This window comes from Cervus canadensis, chromosome 22, assembly GCF_019320065.1.
Source record: "Cervus canadensis isolate Bull #8, Minnesota chromosome 22, ASM1932006v1, whole genome shotgun sequence".
In the NCBI taxonomy this organism is placed as follows: Eukaryota; Metazoa; Chordata; class Mammalia; order Artiodactyla; family Cervidae; genus Cervus; species Cervus canadensis.
This window is the reverse complement of record NC_057407.1, coordinates 7,526,733-7,554,511: the sequence shown is the minus strand read 5'-3', so window position 1 is coordinate 7,554,511 and position 27,779 is coordinate 7,526,733. Positions and strand designations below refer to the sequence as shown.

At 39.9% G+C, this 27,779-nt stretch overlaps 1 protein-coding gene across 1 annotated transcript in view; it reads left to right on the top strand.

The window, feature by feature from the left end:
- The window catches only part of XCR1 (X-C motif chemokine receptor 1), a 321,508-nt gene that overhangs the window by 49,068 nt on the left and 244,661 nt on the right, over positions 1–27,779 (top strand). The gene's annotated exons all lie outside the window — the stretch shown is intronic.

The window sequence follows — 27,779 nt, the reverse complement described above, 5'->3', positions numbered from 1 at the left end:
AGATGGTAGGTTAGGAAGTACCATGAGTCTCTCTCCTCACCTAGACAACAGTTCCACCGGCAGAAGCTGTCTGATCTAACTGATTTGGAACTCTGGAGTCTGTTGAGGGTCTTCAACTTTCAGGGGAAGGTTTGGATGACCAATTGCAGTTAACTATGGCCAATTTCAGCTCTTGGCACAGTAACCCCCACCTACTCCCCTACCCCAGGCACTTTGACAGGCAGTTCTGCATGTGTTCCTGGGACAGCTTGCACGTAGCTTGCAGAAGCGAAGGTGGGCACAAATTGGGCCCTGACGTCCAAATATCAGGGCCCTGTGCTCTCATCACTGATGACTGCTTCTGATCTTAGAAATGCAGACAAAGAGAAGGGCAGCCATTGTTGTTGTATTCCCCCCATTGCTGTAAGCCCCTCCCCCTCAGGCTGAAGTGACTTTCTGGGTATTTAAAGAGTCAGAGCCCTTTATTTTTCTCCATTTCATTTTTCTCTTTTTCCCTTTTTTTGGGAGTCACACATTAAAAACTGGGACCTTCAAAAACAGCTGCATTTCCAGGGAAAATTAAAAAGGGACAGCACTCGTAGCTTAGTCGGAAAGAATCTGCCTGAAAGGCAGGAGACCCACGTTCGATTCCTGGGTCGGGAAGATCCCCTGGAGAAGGAAATGGCAACCCACTCCAGTATTCTTGCCTGGAGAATTCCATGGACGGAGGAGCCTGGCGGGCTACAGTCCTTGGGGTCGCAAGAGTCGTACATGACTCAGTGCCTAAACCACCACCACGTATTCAGGGAAGAGCACAGGCTCTGAAAAGACCTGAGAAGACCTGAAGTTCACAGTTCAGGCTGATCCTCGGCACAGAGAGACGTTACAGCAATCAAAACAAAAACAAACCAAGATCATTTGAAAAATAAGAAAGCAAAAAACTTACCTTACCATGTGTAAAATAAATAGCCAACAGGGAATTTGCTGTATGGCTAAGAAACTCACGCAGGGGCTCTGTATTAACCTAGGGGGTGGGATGGGGAGGGAGTTGGGAGGGAAGTTCAAAAGGGAGGGGATTTATGTATACCTATGGCTGATTCAGGTTGAGGTTTGGCAGAAAACAACAAAATTCTGTAAAGCAATTATCCTTCAAAAAACAAAAAAAAAGAAAAGAAAAGAAAGAAAAGTCCTGAGAAGGGGAGAATCTGATTTCCAGAATTACCATGTTATTAGGTTCAAATGTCCAATTTCAGCCCCCCCCAAAAAATCACAAAATATATAAAGAAACAGAAAAGCATTGTCCATTCAAAGGGAAATAATAAAGAAAGAGAAACTGTTCCTGAAAAAGATGTGATGGCAGATCTATTAGATAAAGACTTAAAGAGTCTCAAAGACTTAAAGGGAGACATGGAGAGAATCAAGAAAACCATGTATGATCAAAATGCAAATATCAGTTAAGATGGAAAATCTAAAAAGAAGGCAAAAAGAAATTCTGGAGCTGAAAAATACAATAACTGATATGAAAAATTCCCTAAAGGGATTCAGAGGTAGATTCAAGCAGGCAGGAGAAAGAATCAACAAACTTGAAAATAGAACAAATGGAAGTTATTGAGTCTGCAGAACAGAAGAAAAGATTGAAGACAAATGAGCAGAGCTTAAGGGACTTGTGGGTGTCCCAGGATAAAAGAGAGAAAGGGGAAAAGAGAATATTTGAAGAAATAATGTGCAAAAACTTTCCAAATTTAAAGGAAGACATGAATATAAGCATGCAAGAAACTCAGTGAACTCCAAGTAAGATTAAGTTCAAAGAGACCCACTCTAGGACATATTATCAAACTTTCAAAAGACAAAGACATGGAGAGAAAGCAGTAGGAGAAAAACAAATGATCACAAACAGGGGATTCTCAATAAGATAATAAGCCGTTTTCTCATCAGAAACTTAAATGGCCAGAAAGCAGTGGACCCATATATTCAAATTGCTAAAAGAAAAAAAGCAGTAAACTTGTTTTTCTTAAAACCAGCAAAACTATACTTCAAGAGTGAGGGAGAAATTAGGACATTCACAGATAAAAGAGTTTTTGTATGTTATTGAAGTTAAGCTGGTACAAATTTAAATTAGAATGTTATAACTTTGGGATGTTAAATGTGACCCTCATGGGAACCACAAAGAAAATAGCTATAGAATATATACAAAAGAAAATAAAAAGCAATAAACATCCCATTACAAAAAAATCAACTAAGCACAAAAGACAGTAATGCAGGGAATGAAAGACAAAAAAGTTCTAAGGTACATTGAAAACAAATAGCAGAATGACAGAATGTCATTCCTTGTAATTACTTGAAATGTAAGTGGATTAAATCCTCCAACCAAAAGATAAAGAATGATAGAATGAATTAACAAAGCAAAACAAAAATATGACCTAATTAAATATCATCAATAAGAGACTCACTTTAAAAGACACAAAGAGATTGACAGTGAAGGACAGAGAAATATGTTCCATGGAAATATTAACCAAGAGAGCAGAGGTGTTTATGCTAATATCAGACAAAATAGACACGAAGTTTAAAAAAGTTGACAAGGGATAATGAAGAAGAACCCTACATAGTAATAAAAGGCTCAGTACAGCAAGAAGATATGATAATTATAAACAGTTACACCTAATAACAGATCATCAAAACATATGAAGCAAAAACTGACAGAACTGAAGAAGTAATAATTACTGGGGGACTTTAATAACCCGCTTTTAGTAATGGGAGAAAAAAGTCATAGAAGTAAGGAAATAGAAAACTTGAACAACACAATAAACCAGTGAGATTTTAACAGATATATATGTACAACTCTACCAAACAACAGCAGCATACTGTGTACTTCCTAAATGCACATGGGAAATTTTCCAGGATAGGCCATATAGAAACAAGGATCTCAGATAGCCTTCCAAGTTTCTAAGCTTTATTTTCCCCAGCTATGAATTAGGAATAATGAGGTGTCTGGGGTCTCTGAGGTGTAAATAAATGTAAAGCAGCTAATACAGTGCCTGCTGTGTAGTAGGCTCTCGATAAATAGTAGTGAATAACAATATCAGTAAAACACTCAGGGAAGTTCAGGTGTCCTTTCTAGATTTCAATCAGTTGTGACCATGTATCCTGCATAAGACCTGTTTTTCGTACTAAGCAAAGGGGCCTCAGGTTGTTCCTCTAAGAAATGATTCTTTGCTTTAACAGGAATAGGGAAAGTTTCCCCAAATCACCTAATGTGTTTTTTCTGAGATATCGATAACAAAACAGGTCATATTCATCCTGCTGATACTGCATCCACTTCCACTTATGAAATCTTGCAACTAGTTCCTTTGAGTCAGTCTGGAATGGGGAAGGTCAAGACCCAGAAATTTGGCTATTGCTGATTAGGATCACTCTACATTTCTGTCTTCACACAAGTATCATTGACTCCAGGTCTGTCATTTTATAAACAGAGACATGCGCAGAGGTAAGTAGTGGTAGAGCCTGAATTCAAATATTTGGCTTATCTCTAGCGCAGAGGACATAGGACACAGTTGGCTGACATTTTGAAGACTTTATAAGGATATGTACATAGGCATTGACAGGATTAAAAGAACCAGCAAGGGTGTTGAGGTGCCCAGAGATGCTAGCAAAAATGGGGACTGTTACCCCTGTGCTTGAAGAGTCAAAAGAATAAACAGTATTACCTAAGTCCTACTGAGAGCTGAAAGTTGAAGGATACAGGCACTACTAGAACTGCGGCCAAGCAGGAAACCTTCTGTTCCCACTCTGATCTCTGCAGTGCATCCCAGTAATTTTGGGTTAAACCCAATAAGAGGGAGCAGCAGGGAGTCTAGGTGATGTAACACATAGACATCAGCTTTCCGGGGCTCAGGGTAGATCTGGGGAAGAATAGCAAATATCCACACTGCTATCAAGTTAAACTTTTTTTTTTTTCTTTTCACAGGGTCCATGTAGATAGTCAGAAAGTTGGGAACCAAAGTTAGTACACCTTAGAATTCTTTATGCACATAGAAAGAGTTACAAAAGATACTTCTCCTTGAGTTTGAGAACCAACCCCCCCCACCCCCGCCATCTACCTGTTGGCACTGGGTTCATGGTTTCTGAAATTCTCAAGTCTGGCAAAAGGAGTATGACCTTGTCTGGTGTATGACCAGACTTAGAGGAAAACACATCACCAGGCTCTGGTGTGACTGGTGCCCAAGCAGGGTCACATAGAACACGTGGCTGTGGTCATCTCAAGGTGACCTGGGCCAGGGTTGAGGAGATGATCAATTCTTCTGTAAACCAATGAAATAGAGTTCATGCTCCCTGAATGAAGAGGGAAGAACCAGACCAACAACACTGGCCATGGAAAGTTTTAAGATTCTTGATTATTCATACTCTGAAGATCAACAGCTGAGTTGGGGGTTAGACCATTGAAGCTGAAAGTTAGATTTGTTCCAAGAACCTCTCTGCTCCTCCTTGGGTGGCAGTACTCAACTAAATTAAAACATGGGGAAAAGCATGGCTAGAGAGAATGGCTGCTGGGGCAAGGAGATAGGAGAGGTTTTTCAACACCCTGAGGGTGCTTTGAGGCTGTCCCTTTGACATTGTCAGTTGGATTTGTTCAGTTAACGCCTTTAGAAGATTAAACTCTTGCCATTTTTTTTTTCAACAGAGATGCTTTTGGTTGATTGTGGTTTCTATGGTTTGCCTGCTTCCTGTGACCTACTAAAATAGATCAGTGAGCTCTAGGATTTTACATCTTCAGTTCAGTTTTGGTTAAAAACAATGATCTAGACTAATACCCATCAAAGAAGCACAGTTATGTTCCTTCATGTTCTGGTCATGTCTTTACGATAAAAATTGTCCGAACTGTTTCCACTGTTTTTGTTCCAAGTGACAAAGTAATACAACAGGGCATATAGTCTAAGCAGGAAAACCCAGAAGCAACACATGATTTTTGGAAAGGAAAAGTGTCAAGTAACATTCAGAGGTGAGACTTGAATTTCTCCTTCTTTTTTAACCCTCCAAGTTCAATAGCATCTCCAAGTGAATCAAGAACAGACTAGAATGTGTGATGAAGAATGGAAAATACATATACACCATGGAATATTACCCAGCCATTACAAAGAATTCATTTGAATCAGTTCTAATGAGATGGATGAAACTGGAGCCTATTATACAGAGTGAAGTAAGCCAGAAAGATAAAGAACATTACAGCATACTAACACATATATATGGAATTTAGAAAGATGGTAACGATAACCCTAATAATGCAAAACAAAAAGAGACACAGATGTACAGAACAGACTTTTGGACTCTGTGGGAGAAGGCGAGGGTGGGATGTTTCGAGAGAACAGCATGTATATTATCTATAGTGAAACAGATCACCAGCCCAGGTGGGATGCATGAGACAGGTGCTCGGGCCTGGTGCACTGGGAAGACCCAGAGGAATTGGGTAGAAAGGGAGGTGGGAGGGGGGATCGGGATGGGGAATACATGTAACTCCATGGCTGATTCATGTCAATGTATGACAAAACCCACTACAATATTGTAATTAGCCTCCGACTAATAAAAATAAATGAAAACAAAAACAAAACAAAACAAACAAAAAAATACCATCAAAATGGTAATTTGAGTCTGTATTAACTTAGAGTGTAAAGGTAGCAGATTGATGTTTCCATACCTTTAGGCCAAATAAACCTTAGGGAAATAGTGTGAAGTCAGGATCTTTAATACATTCACTTGCTGTCAAGTCCCCTCAAGTGACTTAAGTTGATATCAGTTGAACCATATAGTAGGGAGATAATGAGGTATTTTTCTACAGCTCAGATGCTTCAGACTACTCTGTGACTAGAATCAAATCTCAGTCTAGATGCCTCAGAGGTGGCCTGCTCTGGGGAGGAAATCTTGGCTGAGAACTGGTTAGAACAGGGTACCTAGAAGACATTTTCAGCTACCTCCCAGGACATAGCAGCAGTGGGTTGGGGGCTGGTTCTGGGGAATGAGAATCTAGAAGTCACTCTCACCGCCATTACCTGCCCCCCACCCCAAGGCATGATGAGTAGGAGGAGGATGGGATGAGGTATCTACAGGATGAGGTTTCATACATAGCATTAGGGACCATAGGTACTCCTCTCCACCTCTTACATCATCTACTATTTGAGTGTGGCTTCTGAGGTGTCCCAGGGTAGAACATGATGTTATACCCAACTTCAGGAAACCCAGATAATGTTCTTTGCAGGCACAGGTGGCATGAGAAGAAACCCACAAAGCTGGTTATAGCAGATTCTGATTGGAGGACATGAATGAGGACTCATCCTGGCCTGCTGAGTGGGCAGTGGCTGATGGAAGATAGTGAGAGAGACCCTGATCAAGGGTCCAGTGGAAATATATACCTATCATTGTGACTAGTTGGAAATAGATACCTATCAATGCTTTCAACCTGTTACATGTAGACATACACATGTGTGTGCTAAGTCACTTCACTTGTGTCCGACTCCTTACAACCTTGTGGACTATAGCCCACCATGGGATTCTTCAGGCAGTATTACTGACGTTGGTTGCCATGCACTCCTCCAGTGGACTTCCTGACTCAGGGGTCGAACCCACATCTCTTTTATGTCTCCTGCATTGGCAGTTGGGTTCATTACCGCTAGCGCCATCTGGTAAGCCCCAGACATATACATATGTGTGTGTGCATGCATGCCACGTTGTTTCAGTCATGTCCGACTCTTTGCGACCCTTTGGACTGTAGCCTGCCAGAGACTCCTCTGTCCATGGCATTCTCCAGGCAAGAATAACTGGAGTGGGTTGCCATGTCCTCCTCCAGGGGATCTTCCTGACCCAGGGATCAAATCCACATCTCATGTCTCCTGCATTGTCAGGCACGTTCTTTACCACTAGTGCCCCCTGGGAAGCCCCATATACATATACATATCTCTCTCTCGCGGGCGCGCGCTCTCTCTCTCTCTCTATATATATATATATATAATGTTGAAAACAAGTTTGTTCTTTGAAAAGATCAACAAAGTTGACAGACCTCTAGCTACACTGATTAAGAAAGAAAAGATATAAATAATATCAGATGACAGTGCATATCCCACCAAATTTACAGAGATAAAAAAGGATTATAAGAGAACACTATGAGCAATGTCCACCAATAAACTAAATAACCTAAAGGGGAGAAATTCCTAGAAACACATAAATTATCCAAGACTGACTCAAGAAGAAATAGAAAATCTGAAAAGATCTGTTAAAAAATAAAGAGATTGAACCAGAAATCAACTGAAAGCATTCAGGACCGGGTGGCTTCACTGGTGATTTCTACCAAACATTTGAAGAAAAATTAACATCCAGCCTTTTCAAACTCTTCCTAAAAATAAAAGAGGAGGGAACATTTCCTAATTTATTGTTTGTAACCAGTGTTACCCTGAGATCAAAGCCAGAGGCCAGTATCCCTTATGAATACAAATGCAAAACTAACAGCAAAATACTAGCAAACTAAATTCAACAACACATTGAAAAGACCATACTCTATGGCCAGCTGGAATTTATCCGAAGAATGTAAGCATGGTTCAGTAAAGGAAAGTCAACCGTTGTAATACATAACATTAACAGAATGAGAGAAAAAAATATAATCACTTCAATTAACACAGAAAAAGCATTTGGCAAAATTAAATGCCTGTTCATAATAAAAACACTCAAATTATTAGAAATACGAGGAAACTTCCTCAATGTGATAAAGGTCACATGTGAAACCTCATAGTTAGTATCATACTCAAAGACAAAAATCTTTCTCTCTAAGATCAAGACAAGAACACTCACTTTCACCACTACTGTTGAGCACTATACTGGAAGTTCTAGCAGAGCAATCTAGCACGAAAAGGAAATAAAAGTCATCGAAGTTGGGAAGAAAGAAGTAAAACTATCTCTTTTCACAGATGACATGATCCTACATATAGAAACCCCCAAAGAATTCACAAAAAAGCTCTGCTAGAGCTAATAAACACATGTAGCAAAGTTGCAGGAAACAAAATCAGGGCACAAAAATCAGTTGTGTTTTTATATGACAGTAATGAACAATCTGAAAAGGAAATTAAGATAACTATTCGACTTATAATAGCATGAAAAAGAATAAAATACCTAGGAATAAGTATAACTAAAGAGGTTAAAGACGTGTATACCCTAACTATAAAACACTGAAAGAAATTAAAAAAGACTTGAATAAATGGAAGGACAGCACATGTCAATGGATTAGAAGACTTAAATTGTTGAGACCGCAATATTGTCCAAAGCTATCTGAAGATTTAATGCAATCCCTATCAAAATTCCAGTGGCCTTTTGTAGAAATGGAAAAACTGATCCTCAAATACATAGAAATTTCAAGGGATACCAAATAGTCAGAACAATTGAAATGATGATAGCACCAGCAAAGCAACTCTGGAGAATTTCAGCTTTCCAATTTCATAACTTACTGCAATGCTGTAGTAATTAGTGTCAGTTTGTCCTGGCATAAGGATAAACACGTAGATCAACAGACTGTAATTAAGAGAGTCTAGAAATAAATTTCACCCTCTTCTCTTCATGCCTTCAGGCTTTCCCAGCATCAGGGTCTTTTCCAATGAGTCATCTCTTTGCATCAGGTGGCCAGAGTATTGGAGCTTCAGCTTCAGCATCAGTCCTTCCAGTGAATGTTCAGGGTTGGTTTCCTTTAGGATGGACTGGTTGGATCTCCTTGCAGTCCAAGGGACTCTCAAGAGTCTTGATCGACTAATACAAAGTGCAATAAGGATCTAATTTTTGTCCTGTATGCTAATTAACTAACTATATCATGAATAGTCCATTTTCCCTGATTAAAAAAAAATTATTGGAGTATTATTGCTTTACAGTGTTGTATTATTTCTGCTGTACAGGAAGGTGAATCAGCTATACATATACATATATTCTCACTTTTTTGGATTTCCTTTCCATTTAGGTCACCACAGAGTACTGAATAGGGTTCCCTGAGCTAGACAGTAGGTCCATACTGATTTTTTAAAAGAAGTTTTATTGAGATGTAATTCACAAACCATAAAACCTACCCATTTAATGTATAAATTTAATGTTTTGTTTTAGCTTATTCACAGTTGTGCAGACATCACCATAAGCTAATTTTAAAATATTTTCATCACCCCAAAAGAAACCCTGTACCATTATCAGTCACTCTGCATTACCTCTCCCAGTCTCTGTCCCCCTGCCATGCCAGATCTAGGCAAACACCGTTCTACTTCTGTTTCTATGGAAGTGTCTCTTCTGGACATTTCATGTGAATGGAATCAGATAGTATGTGGTTTTTCGTGACTAATTTCTTTCGCATTGCGTACTGTTTGCAAGCTTTATTCATGTCATAGCATGTATCAGTACGTCTTTCCTTTTGTGGCTGAATAGTATTGTATAGGTAAGCCACATTTTATTTATCCACTCATTAGTTGACATATTTGAGTTGCTTCTACTTTTTGGCTATTATGAATAAAGCTGATTTGAACATTTGTTTACAAGTTTTTGTGTGGACATATGTTTTCATTTCCCTTGGATGTATACTTAGGATTTGGGTTGCTGGCTTGTATAGTAAGTGCATGTTTAAGTTTTTGAGAAACTGCCAGGTTGGTTTCAAAGCTGCTGCTGTACATTTTACATTCCTGCCGGCTATGTATTAGAGTTTCAATTTCTCCACATCTTGCTGGCGATAGTTGTTATCTGTGCTTTTTATTGTAACCACCTTGGTGTGAATTGGTATCACATTGTGGTTCTGATTTGCATTTCCCCAATAGATAATGATACTGAGCATCTTTTCATGTGCTTATGGCCATTTTTGCATATTCTTTGGAGGAATATCTGTTCATGTCCTTGGCCCACTTTTTGTCTGGGTTATTTATCTTTTCAGTTTTTGAGTTGTAGTCATTATTTGTATATTCTGGATATGTCTCTTATTAGATATGCTGTGTGTAAATATATTCTCCCATTTTGTTAGTTGTCTTTTCACTTTCTTGATGGTATCATTTGCAGCACAAATGTTCTTTTAATTTTGATGAAGTTCAGTTTATCTACTCTTTCTTATGTTCTTGGTGCTTTTGGTGACATATCTAAGAAACCATTGTCTAACCTAGTGTCATAAAGATTTACTCCTATGTTTTCTCCTAGGAGTTTAATCATTTTAGGTGTTACATTTAGTTCTATGATTCATCTTGAATTAATTTTTGCATATGGTATGAGATAATCATTCAAATTTGTTTGTTTTTTGAGGGGATGAGATTTGTAGATTGTCCCATTGCTGGCACAGCCCTGGGTAGCGAAGCATCAGTAGTCTCACTGGACCCCCACAGCCCGATTGGCTTCAGGTTGGGACTCAGGTTCATTCTTTTGCATGTGGCTTTTCAGTTATCCCAGCAGCATTTGTTGGAAAGACTATTCTTTCCCCTACTGAATGATCTTGGCACCCTTGTTGAAAATCAATTGACTATAAATATAAAGTTTTACTTTTGGACCCTCAGTTCCATTCCATGGGGGCTTCCCTGGTGGCTCAGACAGTGAAGAATCTGTCTGCAATGCAGGAGACCCAGGTTCAATCCCTGGGTCAGGAGGATCCCCTGGAGAAGGATGTGGTAACTCACGCCAGTATTCTTGCCTGGAGAATCCCATGGACAGGGGAGCCTGGTGGACTACAGTTCATGGGGTTGCAAACAGTAGGATATGACTGAGTGACTTAACACTTTACTGTACCATTTACCTATTGTCTTGATTACTGAAGCTTTGTAGTAAGTTTTGAAATCAGCAAGTATGAATCTTCCATCCATGGTTACTCTTCTTTTAATGATTGTTTTGACTATTCTGGGTCCCTTGCATTTCCTTATCTATTTTATGTTCAATGTATCAGGTTCTGCAAAAACCAGCTGAAATTACATAGGGATTGAGTTGAATCTGTAGATCCATTTGGGGAATACAGCCATCTTAACATACTGAGGTTTATTATTACCTCTGTTTTTGCCACCCCACTGTCTCTAGTACAAAACTGCTATCCTCTAGGTCACCTGGTGGTCTAAAATGACCCAGCCATCTTGCCCATATTCAAACAGCAGAAAAGAGCAAGAGAGGAAGAAAAAAAATAGGAACTCATCTCTTTGCTTCTAAGGTTAAGGTTTGCAGAAGCTGTACACAGCACTTCTGTTCACTTCTCATTGGCCAAAATTCCATGATTCTTAGTAGCAAGGGAAGCTGAGAAAAGTCATCTTTTGACTGGCTATAGTTGCCTTGTCTAGGATTTTGTCACTAAGTAAGATAGAGTTAGTAAGAAAGAGCTATTAGAAGGCAACCAATAGTCTCTGTCAGAGTTAGACATTTGGATGTATTTCTACCTCCTCCCCCATCCTTCTATCAGCCATGGTAGAACCTTATCATCTGACTTAAGAGCCTCTTAAGACAGACAATCCTCTGACTTTAAGCTATAGGTATTGAATGTCTTTATTACCATTTTGTTTCTTTACAAATTGTGGAATTTTTACTTCTAATCACATTTTGAATAAAAGAACATTTGGTCTTCCTCATCCTTTTATGCTTGTCTTTCCCTATCCAGCTATTTTGTGTTTGTCTAGTTCCCTACGCCAGAACCAGACTTTGCGTGTTGGCCCGAACTGCTTGCCCTGTGAGGATATGGGAGCTGTAACAACAGGTGATGTGATTCATGCTCTGTTTCTGAGTGAGTGCTGAGTCCTCTTGCCTCCACAGGCCTGCTGCCCTGTATAAACTGTGCACCTGGGAAAGAGTGGGCTACAGCAGCCAGCCTTTGTTCAAGAGTTGTGGAAACTCATCCTACCTTTGATTTTAAGACTCAGCCTGGCTCCCATCTCCATCTCATGCATACCTTTTTAGTACCTGTTACCCTGGGAGAAATATCAATAACCTCAGATATGCAGATGACACCACCCTTACGGCAGAAAACAAAGAAGAACTAAAGAGCCTCTTGATGAAAGTGAAATAAGAGAGTGAAAAAGTTGGCTTAAAGCTCAACATTCAGAAAACAAAGATCATGGCATCTGGTCCCATCACTTCATGGCAAATAGATGGGGAAACAGTGACAGACTTTATTTTCCTGGGCTCCAAAATCACTGCAGATGGTGACTGCAGCCATGAAATTAAAAGACGCTTACTCCTTGGAAGAAAAGTTATGACCAACCTAGACAGCATGTTAAAAAGCAGAGACATTATTTTGCCAACAAAGGTCTGTCTAGTCGAGTCTATGGTTTTTCCAGTAGCCATGTATAGATGTGAGAGTTGGACTGTAAAGAAGGCTGAGCACTGAAGAATTGAAGCTTTTGAACTGTGGTGTTGGAGAAGACTCTTGAGAGTCCCTTGGACTGCAAGGAGATCCAACCAGTCCATCTTAAAGGAAATCAGTCCTGAATATTCATTGGAAGGACTGATGTTGATGCTGAAACTCCAATACTTTGGCCACTTGATGGGAAGAACAGACTCATTAGAAAAGACCCTGATGCTGGGAAAGATTGAAGGCAGGAGGAGAAGGGGATGACAGAGGATGAGATGTTTGGATGGCGTCACTGACTTGATGGACACAAGTTTGAGCAAGTTCCGGGAGTTGGTGATAGACAGGGAAGCCTGGCGTGCTGCAGTCCATGGGGTTGCAAAGAGTCGGACACGACTGAGCGACTGAACTGAACTGAGCTGAACTGAACCCATTAGATGCCACACTCCTGGCTGCAGTCACCCACTTTGTTCCTGGGCTCATGGTTTAGTTCTACTCACCACATTTGGTTTTTTGCTTCACTTCTGGTTCCAAGATGCTTGTTTTAGAGCTAGGATTTGTCATATATATATGTATATTTCTTTTCCTTTTTTTTTTTAACCACTGCATATCTTCATAACAGAAAGAATACAACCAAAGAAGTTACTAACCCATGGATGAGAAATCAGTGTTTTCAAGGAACTGAAAGAAGACCAGTATGGCCAGAGCACAATCAGTCTGATAGAGTGTATGTGAGTGTTTTGGGGGTTAGAAGTAACCAGACTGTTGTTGTTCAGTCGCCCAGTCGTGTCCGACTCTGTGACCCCATGGACTGCAGCATGCCAGGCCTCCCTGTCCCTCACCATCTTCTGAAGTTTGCCCAAGTCCATTGCATCAGTGATGCCATTCAGCCACCTCATCCTCTGATGCCCTCTTCTCCTTCTTCCCTAAATCTTGCCCAGCACCAGGGACTTTTCTAGTGAATCAGCTGTTCACATCAGGTGACCAAAATACTGGAGCTTCAACTTCAGCATCAGTCCTTCCAGTGTGTATTCAGGGTTGATTTCCCTTAAGATTGACTGGTTTGATCTCTTTGCTGTTCAAGGGACTTTGAGGAGTCTTCTCCAGCACCACAGTTTGAAGGCATAAAGTCTTCAGCACTCTGCCTTCTTTACAGTCCAGCTCTCACAACTGTGTGTGACCACTGGGAAGACCATAACCTTGACTATATCCAGACTGTACAATGCTATATTAAGAAGTTTAAGTATAATATAAAGTAGTAAAGGCTTTGGATCAGGAGCATATAGAAGGGAAGTGAGAAACTGCATTTTCCAGAATCCCTCATTTGTATGGATTTCACATGGCTTCCCTTCTCTGTGTGGTTAGAGGTCTCCAAAGAGGAGAACGTGCCTATGCTTAGAAGGCAGAAGGGTGAAAAGGCCATTATTATCAGAAGTTTGTGGCAGGATTTTTCAGACTTCTCTCATATCTTGCTTTACTGTAAATAGAACCAGCAATTATACTATTTATGAAATAGTATCATAGGGCCTCATTTTATTACTTGAAATGGGGACTAGCTGGGGCTTTTCATGATATTTTATTATCTTTTTCTGTAAGCTCATTAACTTGGCCAATATTTAGCTGGCTTCAGGTAGATGAGCATCGCAATGTGTAATGATTAGCCCTTAGAATGTCTCCATAAATTGTCCTCAGTGTTTGTTAATGACTTTGCACTGACCTTTATTATTTATTCTTTAGATCCCTATCAGGGAAGACTAATGGTTCATGTGCAATATGACTGGAAACAGAACACATACATTCATTCACCCAATGCTGACTGAAGGCCTGAAGTGTTTTGGGTACTGTGCTGAAATAGAAATAGATGCATAAGGCACAAGAAGGTGTCTGCCTTCAAAGGAATGGCAGTGTGACAGAATGGAGAAATTTTAATGCAGGGCAGCATAAGATAATGGCCACCAGTGTAGATCTCTGTGCTATGGAGAGCTCAGAGGAGGAAGGACCTCCCACTGGGGGTTTCCGAGAAAAAAGGATTCGTGGGAGGAAGGGCATTTGAGATGAGCTCTGAAGAATTTAAATCTGGGGAGATGGTGAGGGAGATTTCACTTAGAAGAGATGGCATAAACAAAAGTAATGAGAGAGAAAGAGGGATAAAGCTGTGGTGAAGACATGTTACTGGAGATAAGGCCAAAATGTTAGGTTGACTCACAGAAGTCATGGAAAACCTTAAATGATAAGTTCAGGCCTTATATGACTTGGTGCTCTGACAAGGAAAATAAATCTGATGGAGGTGAGCAGAATGGATTGAGGCTAGTGCCAGGAGGCCTGGTGTTACCCGGTGTGAGGTAACTGGAGAGAGGCACTGGAAGGGAAAGGAGGGATGGATACAGATGAGAAGCTGAAGGCGAAATGCATGGGACTGTGTGTACATTACTGATTAGGACTGATAGTGAAGATATTAGACTGAGAACTTTGCTTCTTACTCCTTTGCTGCTTCAGCCTGGTCACTCTTCAGGTTAGGGAGTCTAGAGCCTCACTACTCAGAGTGTGGTCCACAGTATCAGCATTGCCTGGGAGCTTGTTAGAAACGCGGATCCGTCGGCCCCACTCCAGTCTGTGGAATCGGAAGCTCTTGGGGTGGGGTAATCTGTGTTTAAACAAACCTTACAAGTGATTCTGATGGATTTTATGTTTGAAAGCCGTTGGTCTAGAGAGAAGTGATTTTCTGTAGGTTGATACGGTACTGCATTTACAGTTCAGAGAATTTAGTGTGAGGTCAGTACTGCCCCCTCATGCTCTGGATGACCAAGTACAATTCATGTAACCTCTATGGGCGGGCAGGCTCTGGAGCCAAACACCTGCATCCTGATCTCAGCTCTTCTAGGCTCACCTGGTGATTAGAGTGGGCAGCGTTGTCTCTCTGAGACTGCTTCCTCCCTAACAAGATCCGGTCTAAGTCCTCAAAAAATGGGAGCTCTTAGTATTGTTATTTCCTCATCTGTACCCATGACACATTGGCCTTGGCATTGTATGCTTCTAAGAATGGTCTGAAAGTTGGCCCTAGTCGATACCATTTTATTTAGAAGTGATAAGTGGTAAGTTTTATGGAGGAGCACCTTGGGACAACTATGCTGATTTTCAAGGCAGAAGACTCCCTTGCAGTTTTCGCTCTGCCCTCTCTAGACTTGCCATCTCAGAACCACTTACCCTTCTTTAACTTCAGCTCTGAGGCCATAAAATAGGTATATCAGTACCTGACTTTCTACTTTCACAGAGATTTTAAGAGGGACCCCCCCCACCCCTGCTGGACAACTAAAATAAAGAAGAATGAAGGTTAAAAGCTCTTTAAATGGTAAAGTACATGTTTGTCATTATTCATGTTATAATGAGTAAAAGGGATGTGTTTCTTGGACCAGCAATTCTCAAACCTTAATGCATCAGAATTTCCCATTGAGCTTGTTAAACCTGGTCCTTACTCCGAGAGTTTCTGATTCTGTAGGGCTGGAGGGCAGAGAACGTGCATTTCTAACAAGTTCCCAGACAATGCTAGTGCTGCTGATACGGGGCCCTACTCTGAGAACCACAGACTTCAATGTAAACTTGGTCCTGAGGAAATGTCAAGGGAGAGGTTCCAGTTCGATGCAGTGAGTACATTAGATCACTATGGGAGTCAGAGAAAAGAGCACAGGGCAACTTCCGAAAATGCCTTTCCAACCTGTCTCTGACCTTCGTTAGCTCTGTAACTCTGGTAGAGCTTCAGTCTTCTCTGCCTCAGTTTCCTCTCTGAGATGGGAGGGATGGGTGATTTTAAGAAGAGCCTTTTCATTTCAAACACACTTTTAGTCAAGAATTTGTCCAACTTTGCAGGTTGCTTGAATTCTCAACTGTAATGGTGCAGAGACTTATTTTTCTCAGAACTGTTTCCCGTTGACTATTTTTTCCCCTTTTTTGTTGGAGTAGTCAGGGAAGAGGGGGAAGCTTCTGGACTTTCTTTGTAAGAAAATTCAATTTCCATTCCTCTTTTTTTTGTAAGTAGAATTTTGCCTTCCTCTTTTTGTTTCTTGCTCCTGAGCCCTGCCTTCTCTGAAATGTTTCAGTTCCCTCTCTTGTATTTTTAGACAAACTTTCCATCTTTCAGTAAATGTGGCTGGGGTTCTTTTTACATAGCTTGTTGAGGGTCAGAACCCCAGAGGAGACTGCTTCTGGAATGGACATGGAGTGAGTCCCCCAATTCCTTTTTCATCCTTCCAAGTTTCCTGGTTTTAGGTGTTGGGTTTGTTGTTGCTGTCTGTTTGTTTAGCTTACAGTCAAGGCTGGGGGCTTCTTGGGAAGTCATTCATGGAAATAAACGCAAAGCCATTTCATTCAGTGATGCTCAATCAGCTTTGATTAAGACTTTTTGCCTCTCCTACTACCTTGCTTTATTTTTCATTCTTTTCCACTCTGTTTAATACCTATGGAAAATTAGAAGTATATGCAGCCCACTCAAATCTGTATACTCACCAGATACTTCTTACCCCTTCTCTTTCCTTTCTGATCCCTCAGCATTGTTGCCAGTTACATTAATAAAGCGATCTCTTACTTAGCAAACTTCTGAAATTCTTTAACCCCATGAATAGATAAAAAGCCTTTAAACCATGAAAGACTGAAATCTTTCCCTCCGGGATCAGTGATGAGATTAAGATACCCATTTTCACCACTTCTGTTTAATAAGTAGTGGGAGTATTAGCTAGAGAAACTAGACAAGACAAGGAAAAGAAATTAGACAAGGAAAAAAAAAATAGACAAGGAAAAGCATCAAAACTGGAAATAAAGAAGTAAAATTGTCTTTGCAGATGACATGATCTTATCTGTGCAAAACCCCGAAGATTCTACATAAAATCTGTTGGAACTAATGAATTCAGCAGTGTTGCAGGATATAAAATTGATACATGAAAATCAGTTGCATTTCTGAAAAACAGAAAAGAAATTAAGAAAAGAATTCTATTTACAGTAACATCAAAAAGAATAAAATATGAGTAAACTTAAGCAAGGAGGTGAAAAACTTGCACACTGAAGGTGCAAAACATTTCTGAAGGAGATTAAAGAAGTTAGAACTAAATGAAAGATGGTCTATATTCATGGATTAGAAGACTTAATGTGTTAAGATGTCAGTATTAACTGAAGTGATCTGCAGATTAAAGTCTGTGCAACCCTCATAAAAATTCAAGCACTTTTTTTTCACAGAAAAACAAAAATCCATCCTAAAATTCATATGGACTCTCAGAGGACCCTAAATAGCCAAATAATGTTAAAAGAGAACAAAATTAAAGGTCTCACATTTCCTTATTTCAAGCTTATATAAAGCTACAATAGTCAAAACAGTTGTTCTGGCGTAAAGACAGATATACTGATTGACAAAATAAATTAGAGAGCTCAAAAATAAACCCTCACATATATGGTCGAATGAATTTTGACAGGGGCATCAAGCTAATTCAATAGGGAAAATACAGTATTTTCAACATGGTGTTGGGAAAACTGGATACCCAAATGCAAAAGAATTAAGTGAACCCTTACTATATACCATGTACAAAGATTAACTCAAAATAGATCAAAGACCCAAATGTAAAAACTAAACCTATAAAAACCTTAGAAGAAACATAGAGGAAAGCCTCATGACATTGGATTTGGCAATAACTTCTTGGATCTGATACCAAAGGAACAGTCAACAAAAGTAACAATAGACAAATTGGACACACTCAACAGAATGAAAGAGCAATCCATTGAATGGGAAAAATTTGTAAATCAGATATCTGATGAGAGATTAATATCTAAAATATATAAAGAGCTCCTATAGCTGAACAACAAAAAAGCAAGGACCGAATTAAAAATTGGATAAAGGGCTTGAACAGCTTGTAAGTCCAAAAAAGAAAATGGCCAGCAAACCCATGAAGAGTTGTTCTACATTGCTAATCATTAGAGAAATACAAATCAAAATCACAATGAAATACCACTCCACACCCATTAGGATGGTACTGTAAAAAAAAAAAAAAAAAAACAGAAAATAACAGGTGTTATGAGGTTTGGAAAAATTGGAACTTTTGTACTTTACTGGTAGAAATGTAAAATGCTGAGTAGCCACTGTGGAAAGCAGTTTTGTCAGTGCCTCAAAAAATTAAATATAGAGTTACCATGTGATACAGTGGTCCCACATCTAAGTATATTCTCAAAAGAATTGAAAGCAGGACTTGCCCTAAACAGATGTTTGTACACTCATCTCTGTAGTAGCATTATTCACAAAAGTCAAAGGTAGATGCAGTCCAAGTGTTCATCAAGAGATGAATAGGTGGACAAAATGTGGTGTATGCCTACAGTGGAAGGAAATTCTGACACAAGCTTCAATTAGGATGAACCTTGAAAACGTTGTTTTAAGTGAAATAAGCCAGTCACAAGTGGATAAATACTCTATGATTCCACTTGTATGAGATTTCTAGAGTAGTTCAGTTCATAGAGCCAGAAAGTAGAACAGAAAGTGATTGCCAGGGGCTGGGAGGAGGAGAAAATGGGGAGTTAGTGTTCAGTGGGGACAGGTTCAGCTGAGGAAGGCAAAAAAAGTTATGGAGGTGGGTGGTGGTGTGGTGACGGTTGCACAACAGTGTGAATGTACTTCATAACACTGAACTGTACACTTAAAAATGGCTAAAATGGTACATTTTACGTTACGTGTATTTTACCACAATTAAAAAAAACAAACCACGAACTGTCTCCCAGACTGAATTTCACCACATCATGGGCTTGTAGCACTGAGGATGATCTTTCTGGTTATGTGTTACAACCCACCGATGTTACAGATGAAGAGACTGAGGCCCTGAGAAATGACACGACTTGACGGAGGCCGCATAGCCGCGAGAAGCAGAACCAAGTCGTGACAATTGTCTTTCTGACATGCCTAACCCCATGTGGCTTTCCCAACTAGCCTTCTTGTGCTGGACTTCCATGCCCTCAGCCCCACCCCTATCTTCTCACACATCCTCTGCAAAACCTTCAGGCTACTTATTTGAGACTCAAGTTTAGGTCTGTATTCCTGATTAAAATCTCCCGTGCTGCCATCCTACACCATTGTGTGATTAAGATGAGATTCTCTAGTGTGGCAAAGCAGACTTTCTGAAATCTGACCATCCGCCTCACCGTCCTCTCCTCCTGATGCCACCCTGCACGCTAAATTCACTCTAGTTCCCTGAGGTGTTACAAAGCTTCACACACAGTCTCCTGCCTAAGTATCTTACTTCCTCTCATTATCCTACAAAACAGCATTTCAGGTGTCCTGTCCTCCAGCCAGCCTCCTGGACGTCCTGACCAGGATTGGGGCCCCTGTGTAGGTGTCAACACTGTGCTGAGTACCACAGCTCCCACTTTCCATTATCATTGCCTTCACACGCTGCGTGGCTGGGCTGTGAGTGTCCAGAGGACAGGGGTCATGTCTCTGATCTTCTTAACAAGTGTTTCTCAGTCATGGCTGTACATCAGCCCCAATCAAGGAACTTCACAAAAATACAGAGGCTTGGGGCTGCTTTCTAGACCTGCTGAATCACATTCACAAAGTGAATCACAAAGTGCTTGCCATATTTAAAGGGCAGTCCAGCTTCAGGGATTGGTAGGTCTATATAGGAAAATGCCCGGAGATAGGCCAGCAAATAAAGAAGGTTGGCACCCTTGAGAGCACCTGGTCCACAGGAATGACACTGAAATACACATTCTATGAAGGGTAGTCTGGTGTAGTAGGCAGTGTGAATTGGGAGGATGAGAGACTGTGGGCAGAGGCTTGAGCAGCAATCTAAGTGTCGGTTCAGATTTTTATTTCTGGTACTTAATGTGATACTGGCCATAGAATCGATGCTCAAGGAATGAATGAGTGAGTGGATGAACTAGAGTTATGGTAGCAGGAATGGAACAGAAAGCTGTCCTGGATATATCTCTGGTGTAGAGAGAGAGTACAAACTTTTCTTCACCATCTTTTAGAATTCTGACTTTTTTTTTTTTAAACATCTAAGATTATGTTCATTAAACTCTGGCTCAGTGGTGCTCTGCCAGGAATGAAATACCACGTATACCACAACCCCCGCTCCCAGTCTCCTCCAGTGACCTCAAGTGTAAGAGTGGTTGTAGCTGAGCTCAGCAGATTGCTGCCCCACTTCCCCTGCTTCTCTGAGTCAACTACAGGGAAGGAAGAGTCATGTCTTTTCCTGGACACACATAGATTTTGTTTGGGTCAGAGAGGAGTTAAGAGTTTCAAGGTTTATTGTTGAGTCGCTCAGTCTTGTCCAACCCTTTGCAACCCCATGGACTGTTGCACACCAGACTTCCCTGTCCTTCACCATCTCCTGGAGCTTGCTCAGATTCATGTCTACTGAGTTGGTGATGCCATGCAACCATCTCATCCTCTATCATCCCCTTCTCCTCCTGCCTTCAGTCTTTCCCAGCATCAGGGTCTTTTCTAATAAGTCAGCTCTTCACATCATGTGGCCAAAGTATTGGAACTTCATCTTCAGCATCAGTCCTTCCAATGAATATTCAGGACTGATTTCCTTTAAGATGGACTGGTTGGATCTCCTTGCAGTCCAAGGGACTCTCAAGAGTCTTCTCCCAACACCACAGTTCAAAAGCATCAATTCTTCGGCACTTAGCCCACTTTATAGTCCAACTCTCACATCCATACATGACCACTGGAAAAACCATAGCTTTGACTAGATGGACCTTTGTTGGCAAAGTAATGTCTCTGCTTTTTAATATGCTGTCTAGGTTGGTCATAACTTTTCTTCCAAGGAGTAAGCGTCTTTTAATTTCATGGCTGCAGTCACCATCTACAGTGATTTTGGAGCCCCCCAAAATAAATTCTCTCACTGTTTCCATTGTTTCCCCATCTATTTGCCATGAAGTGATGGGACCAGATGCCATGATCTTAGTTTTCTGAATGTTGAGTTTTAAGTCAACTTTTTCACTCTCCTCTTTCACTTTCATCAAGAGGCTCTTTAGTTTTTCTTAACTTTCTGCCATAAGGATGGTGTCATCTGCATATCTGAGATTATTGATATTTCTTCCAGCAGTCTTGATTCCAGCTTGTGCTTCATCTAGCCCAGCATTTCTCATGATGTACTCTGTATATAAGTTAAATAAGCAGGGTGACAATATACTGCCTTGATGTACTCCTTTCCCGATTTGGAGCCAGTTTGTTGTTCCATGTCCAGTTCTAACTGTTGCTTCTTGACCTGCATAGAGATTTCTCAGGAGGCAGGTCAGGTGGTCTGGTATTTCCATCACTTTAAGAATTTTCCACAGTTTGTTGTGATCCACACAGTCAAAGGTTTGGCATAATCAATAAGTCAGAAGTAGAAGTTTTTCTGGAACTCTCTTGCTTTTTCAGTGATCCAACAGGTGTTGGCAAGCTGATCTCTGGTTCCTCTGCCTTTTCTAAATCCAGCTTGAACATCTGGAAGTTCTCGGTTCACATACTGTTGAAGCCTGGCTTGGAGAATTTTGAGCATTACTTTGCTAGTATGTGAAATGAGTGCAATTGTGCAGTTGTTTGAGCATTCTTTGGCATTGCCTTTCTTTGAGATTGGAATGAAAACTGAACTTTTCCAGTCTTGTGGCCACTGCTGAATTTTCCAAATTTGCTGGCATATTGAATGCAGCAGTTTAACAGCATCATCTTTTGGATTTGAAATAGCTCAGCTGAAAGTCTATCACCTTCACTAGCTTTGTTTCTAGTGATGCTTCCTAGGCACACTTGACTCACCTAGAGCCAGACATCTTCGAGTGTGAAGTCAAGAAGTCAAGTCTCAAGGTTAGGGGTGTTAAAATCAGTGCTTTTCAGTCTTTCATGATCTTGCGAATCTTCTGGAGATCTTGTTAAAATGCTCTTTCAGGAGCCTGGGGAGGCCTCAGATTGGCATTTTTAACAAGGTCTTGGTTGATCCTGAAGCTGTTCACCCCCAGATCACTGTTTGTGTATTAGGGTTCTGCAGAGCATTCCAGCTGGTGTTCCCAGTGAATAAAAGTGTCCTCAGTGGGTAAGAGTTTGAGTCCCCTGGCTGCAAGTAGCTTCATCTTGTTTATTCCAATATGCTGAAGAAGTATCATGCTCTATGATGGTACAACATGAAAAAGGTTGATAAGCACTGCTCAAAAGCCTTAGTTCTCCAGTTTGGGTTGCTGTTAGAATCATCTGGGAAAATTAGTAAAACTACAAAGGCCCAGGCCCTTTCGTATATCAAAGAACCTGGACCTCTAGATAATTCGAATCCACATCAGTTTGAGAACCACTACACTAATAGATAACTTTAGATGCCCCAGCTTTAGAAGCTCTAGGCTGCAAGGAAGTAGTAAAGCAACTAATCGACGGTCAGAAGCAAGGAGGCCCATTTTTATCCTCGAGCTTTATTGAGGTATATTGACAAAGTTTAGGGAGGCTCTTTTTGTTCTTTCATTCACATACACATTTAAGTTATTCAGCAGACTCAAACTGAGTGCTTATTCTGTCTTAGGCATGGTTTTGAATACAGGGAGCATGAGTGTACTAAGATAAATCAAACATGAATTTCACCCTGAAGAAATTCATGGTTTAGTGAGGGAGACAGGTGCCCAACACATCATTGGAATAGTCTGGAAGAAATGGGAAAAGACATGCATGCTTATAGTTCAGCAAACCTTCAGGGAACAGCTCTTCTGGGTCAGTTGCTAAGGTTACAAAGTAAATAGGACAGAGTCCTGACTCCTGCCACCACCACCCCCTTCCAGAAATTCCTAGGCTAGTAGCAAATAAAGGAATCCAGAAAGGTTAATGTGTTGGAGTTCCTTGGAGTCCTGGGCAATAACTCAGAGAAGAGATGGTTTCTTCTGATTTGGGATTTTTAGAATTGATACCCTTTGGGTCACCATGGAAGTAGGTTGAGTTCTCATCCAGAGAAGCTAGATCTCAAACATTTTAAAGTGCCTAATTGGTAATATGTTCTCCAGCTTCGTCCCAGTTTTGCCTCCATCAATGATTTGTAATTCACATCCTACAGGGAACTGGAAAAGAGGAGGGTTTTAATGTTTAATCTTACCAGGATTTCACCATTTGACATTCCATGGCCTACCACACCTCCAGTGTCGTCCTCAACCGTTCAGCTCTGTAAGTCCTAAATCATATAGACTTTACACACTAGAGACGTACATACTGCTTTTCCTCATTCGAAGCCTGCACTTTGCATCAGGCAGACATGAGTCACTTCCTCTGGCCTTGCCTCTGCTTTGGTGTTTAGAAGGTCCAGAACTACATGGCCAAAGTTGAGAGTGTGAGGAAAGTTCTGCTGGTAGGACCTTGTGTCTTCAGCTATAATCGCTCCTGTGATGAGCCCAGGAAAAAGGTCATGCACCTGAAACAGAATGTGTTTACATCTCAGCCTTTGAATTGTTTCACCAAATGTAATCAAATGAGAAGAGGAAATCATCATCAGCAACCTCAGGAATGAGGAACCACTGTATAGTTTGCTTTCAATAAAGCTTTGTATTCAAACATTGAAACAGTTGTTTTTTTTTTTTTTTTAAATGAAATTATTGCATTTGTTGAGTACCAAGGACACTGTTTCACACTCTTTATTTTCACATGTGCAATTTTCCCTTGGCCCCATCTGTACAAAACCCACAAGAATTTCCTCTCTCTTCTCTCATACAAAAATCCCTTTCTTCTCTTGCTTTTTCTCTAAAGTAATTTGTAGACACACTTAATGTCTTATGGGTCTTAATGTGATGGGTCAGCAAATGTTGAGGACCACGGGAGGTGCTGTGAGGAAAGAAATGTTGAGACTTCTGTCCTCAAGAAGGATGCTTTCTAATAAAAGAGGTAGGACTTAACAGACCCAGAAGGGCAGCCAACAATGCTGAATTGCTTGTATTTGTAGGGCAGTATGAAGTCTCAGTTTATGCACAGAATATCTTATATTTCATTTGTGTTCATGGAGCATATGGACCTGTTGCTTTCTTATACTGTCTTTGTATGATTTTGATGTCAGGGTAATGCTAATCTCATAGAATGAGTTGGGAAGTATTTCAGTTTTTTTTTTTTTTTCAACTTTTTTTTTTTCAGTTTTATAAAAGAGTTTGTTAGAACTGGTATTGCTTCTTCTTTAAATGTCTAATAGAACTGAAGCCATCTGGAGTTTTCTTTGTGGGTTTTTTCCTTAACCTACAGTCTCCTTTAATAGTTTTTGGTCTATTCTGTTTATCTGTTTCTTGTGGGGGTGATATTTGGTTTTGTCTTTCAAGTAATTTGTTTCATTTTAACTGCCTAGTTTATTTGTATAGAATTCTCCATAATATTCCCTTAGTATCTTTAGGATATGTCCTGATGTTATCTTCCTCACTTTTGATATAGGTAATTTGTATCTTCTTTCTTTTTTTATGACTTTTTGACAGTCTGGCTAGAGTTTTATTAATTTTATTGATCTCTAAGAACTAGCTTTTCGTTGATTGTTCTCTTTTTTTAGTTGTTTTCTATTGCATTGATTTATGCTCTTTTATTATTATTTTTTCCTCTGTTTACTTTGGTTTAATTTGTCCTGCTTTTTCTAGTTTTTTAAAGTGTAGGCTGAGATCATTAATTTATGACATTTTTTCTTTTTTAATACAGAAGTTTAGTGCTGTTACTTTCCCTCTAAGCATTATGTTAGTTGCATCCCACAAATTGATTTCAATGTAGAGCAAAGCAAAATCTAAATAAAAACAACAATATATTATTATTAAAAGACCAAAAAGGAAGAACTCCTATTTCTCCTGCCCTCTGTTCACAGCAGTTCACCTAAAGGAAAACCCTGTTTCCTCTTCCTACAGAACACTCTGATCCCACATCATGTGGGAGTTTTTCCCACATCAACCAATCATCATTATGTGTGTGTGTATATTCTTATTACATCACAATATTGTGGAAGACAGATGTAGGAGACAATTTGTTGGTGAATACAGCAGAGTCATTCAGGACCTGTGAGAATGGTTTTGTGGTGGGTGTGCTACTGGGGACTAAGATGCAGTTCATTCTCTGTTCTAACTGGATATGCCAACAATAGCATCTTACAAGGAATACGTTTTTCTGATTTTTCTGAAGGTGCACTTTAGCTGCTCTGTCAGTGTTTCCCTTCAGTGTTGAAACAGATCAGTGGTTTGTTTTGTCTGTGTGTTAGTCAGTCAGTCATGTCCAACTCTTTGTGACCCCATGGATTGTAGCCTGCCAGGTTCCTCTGTCCGTGGGATTCTCCAGGCAGGAATACTGGAGTGGGTTGCCGTGCCCTTCTGCAGGGGATCTTCCTGACCCAGGGATCAAACCCAGGTCTCCTGCATTGCAGGCAGATTCTTTACCATCTGAGCTACCCAGGAAGCCCAAAGTTTGGTTTAAGATGAAATAGTTGGCTTGCTTTCAGGAGCCATGTTGGACGAAATAGATATCTTTATGTGGAGTTACCCTTATGATTTAAAGCTAAATAATAATCTTTGGTCTGTAAAATGTGGTAAATATTTACTTCTGTTTTATTGCCTGTATCTTTTAACTTGGTTCATTGTGTCCAACTGTTTTTCTTTATTGCTGTTATTTTGTGTTTTACTTATTAGAAAGGGTTTCCCTATCATAAAGGAATAAAAGTATTCTTCTGTATTTTTCTTTTATAAAGGGTTTGTTTTTTTACATTTATATATTAATCCACCTGGACTTTCTTTTTTAGCTATAGTATGAAGAGTTAATTTTTTCCAATGTAGAATCAATCTTTCTAACACCATTAATTGAATAACCCATCTTTTCTCACATGATCTGAAGTGCCACCTTTATTCTATACTAAATCCCTATACACACGAGTTGACCATTTCATTAGTTTCCCTACTTCTGCACCAGAATCCCCCTTTTTAATTATAATTGCTTCATAAAATATTTTGATCTCTGAAAGGATGAGAGTTTATTCTTCTGTTTCAAATATTGTTTGGGGTCTTACATTTTATTTTCTTTGTAAACTTGGAATCATTTGTCAAAGTTTAAAAAATATTAAATTATATTGAATTTCTAGTTTAATTTGAGGAAAATAGGCATCTTTACAGTAGTCTCTCTATCTAAGATATTAGGACTCTACACTTATTCATGCCCTGTTTTTTGATCTTCTTATAGGAAACATTTCAGATATACTGTGACATTTTGAATTTTTGCCACTACCCTGTGAGGTTATGTGATGGGATTCCCATGTTAAAGATGAGGAACTCTAGGCTCAAATATAGTTTATGCAATTGGTCTGAGGCCAGATACTGTCAGAAGCAAGGTACCAGTGCACTTTCCATTATCTGTCATTTCTTCATGTGAAAATATTAATCAGATACTTTCCAGAATGTATATTTTGATCAGGAGAGAAAGAAGAGAATATGACCTCACTTGAACCTTTAGGAGAAAGGTGGATATATCATTGGTGGCATAAAACAAGCATGTATTATTTTGACTCCCTGGTATGAAAACACTCTTCGTATTTTCTAAAGTAACCCAGAAAAGGAAGGGGCAGCTCTGCTTTCCCTTGGGAAGACAAGTCAGGGGAGAAATGCCCCCTTCTCACTCTGTGACACCTTGTAGATGAGCATGTGATCTAGGCCTGACCATTTGCTGCCATCTGGAAATTTTCATCTGGAGGAAGTCGTGTTCAGGTAGAGCTCATTCACAGTGGCTGTGTTGTCACTGACTAACCAGTGTTGGGTGACAGGGTCTTCAGCAACAGCAGAAGTAGAACATTCCTGTCATCAGGATAATGGATATGCCTTAGTTTATGCCCAAACCTAGATTCTTAGTCTCCTCATCAATTATGGCAAATACTGATATCAATAAAATTATTTGCTTATATATCACTTGGAATTGTTTCTGTTGCTCACATTAAGAACCTTGACCAAATGGAAATTAGCACTTATAGGGGCACAAACCACAGACCCTCAGGGAAATGAGGAGACTGGAATTGATTCTCTAACCTGTTTGGGGCTAAAGCTGGGGAAAATTTAGCTGGTATTAAGGTATGGGCATTTGAAACAGCTAATGAAAGTATAATTTGTGGTCCCCTTTAATAGAATGTTATTTATTGTCTGGAATGTAAAACACTTCAGTTTTAAGCATGTTATATAGAGGTGTTATTTAGCTTTAATCCATTTCTTAGGGGCACTCCTTAACATTTGAAATGCCTCAATTAAGAATACATCCTCAATCCCATTCACCATTGCAAAAAAAAGAATTAAATATCTAGGTATAAACTTACCTAAGGAGACAGAAGAACGGTACACAGAAAATTGTAAGACACTAATGAAAGAAATCAAAGATGACATAAACAGATCGAGAAATATTCCATGTTCCCAGGTAGGAAGAAACAATATTGTAAAAGTGACTAGACTACCAAATGCAATCTACAGATTTAATGCAATCCCTATCAAATTACCAATGGCATTTTTCACAGAACTAGAACAAAAAATTTCACAATTC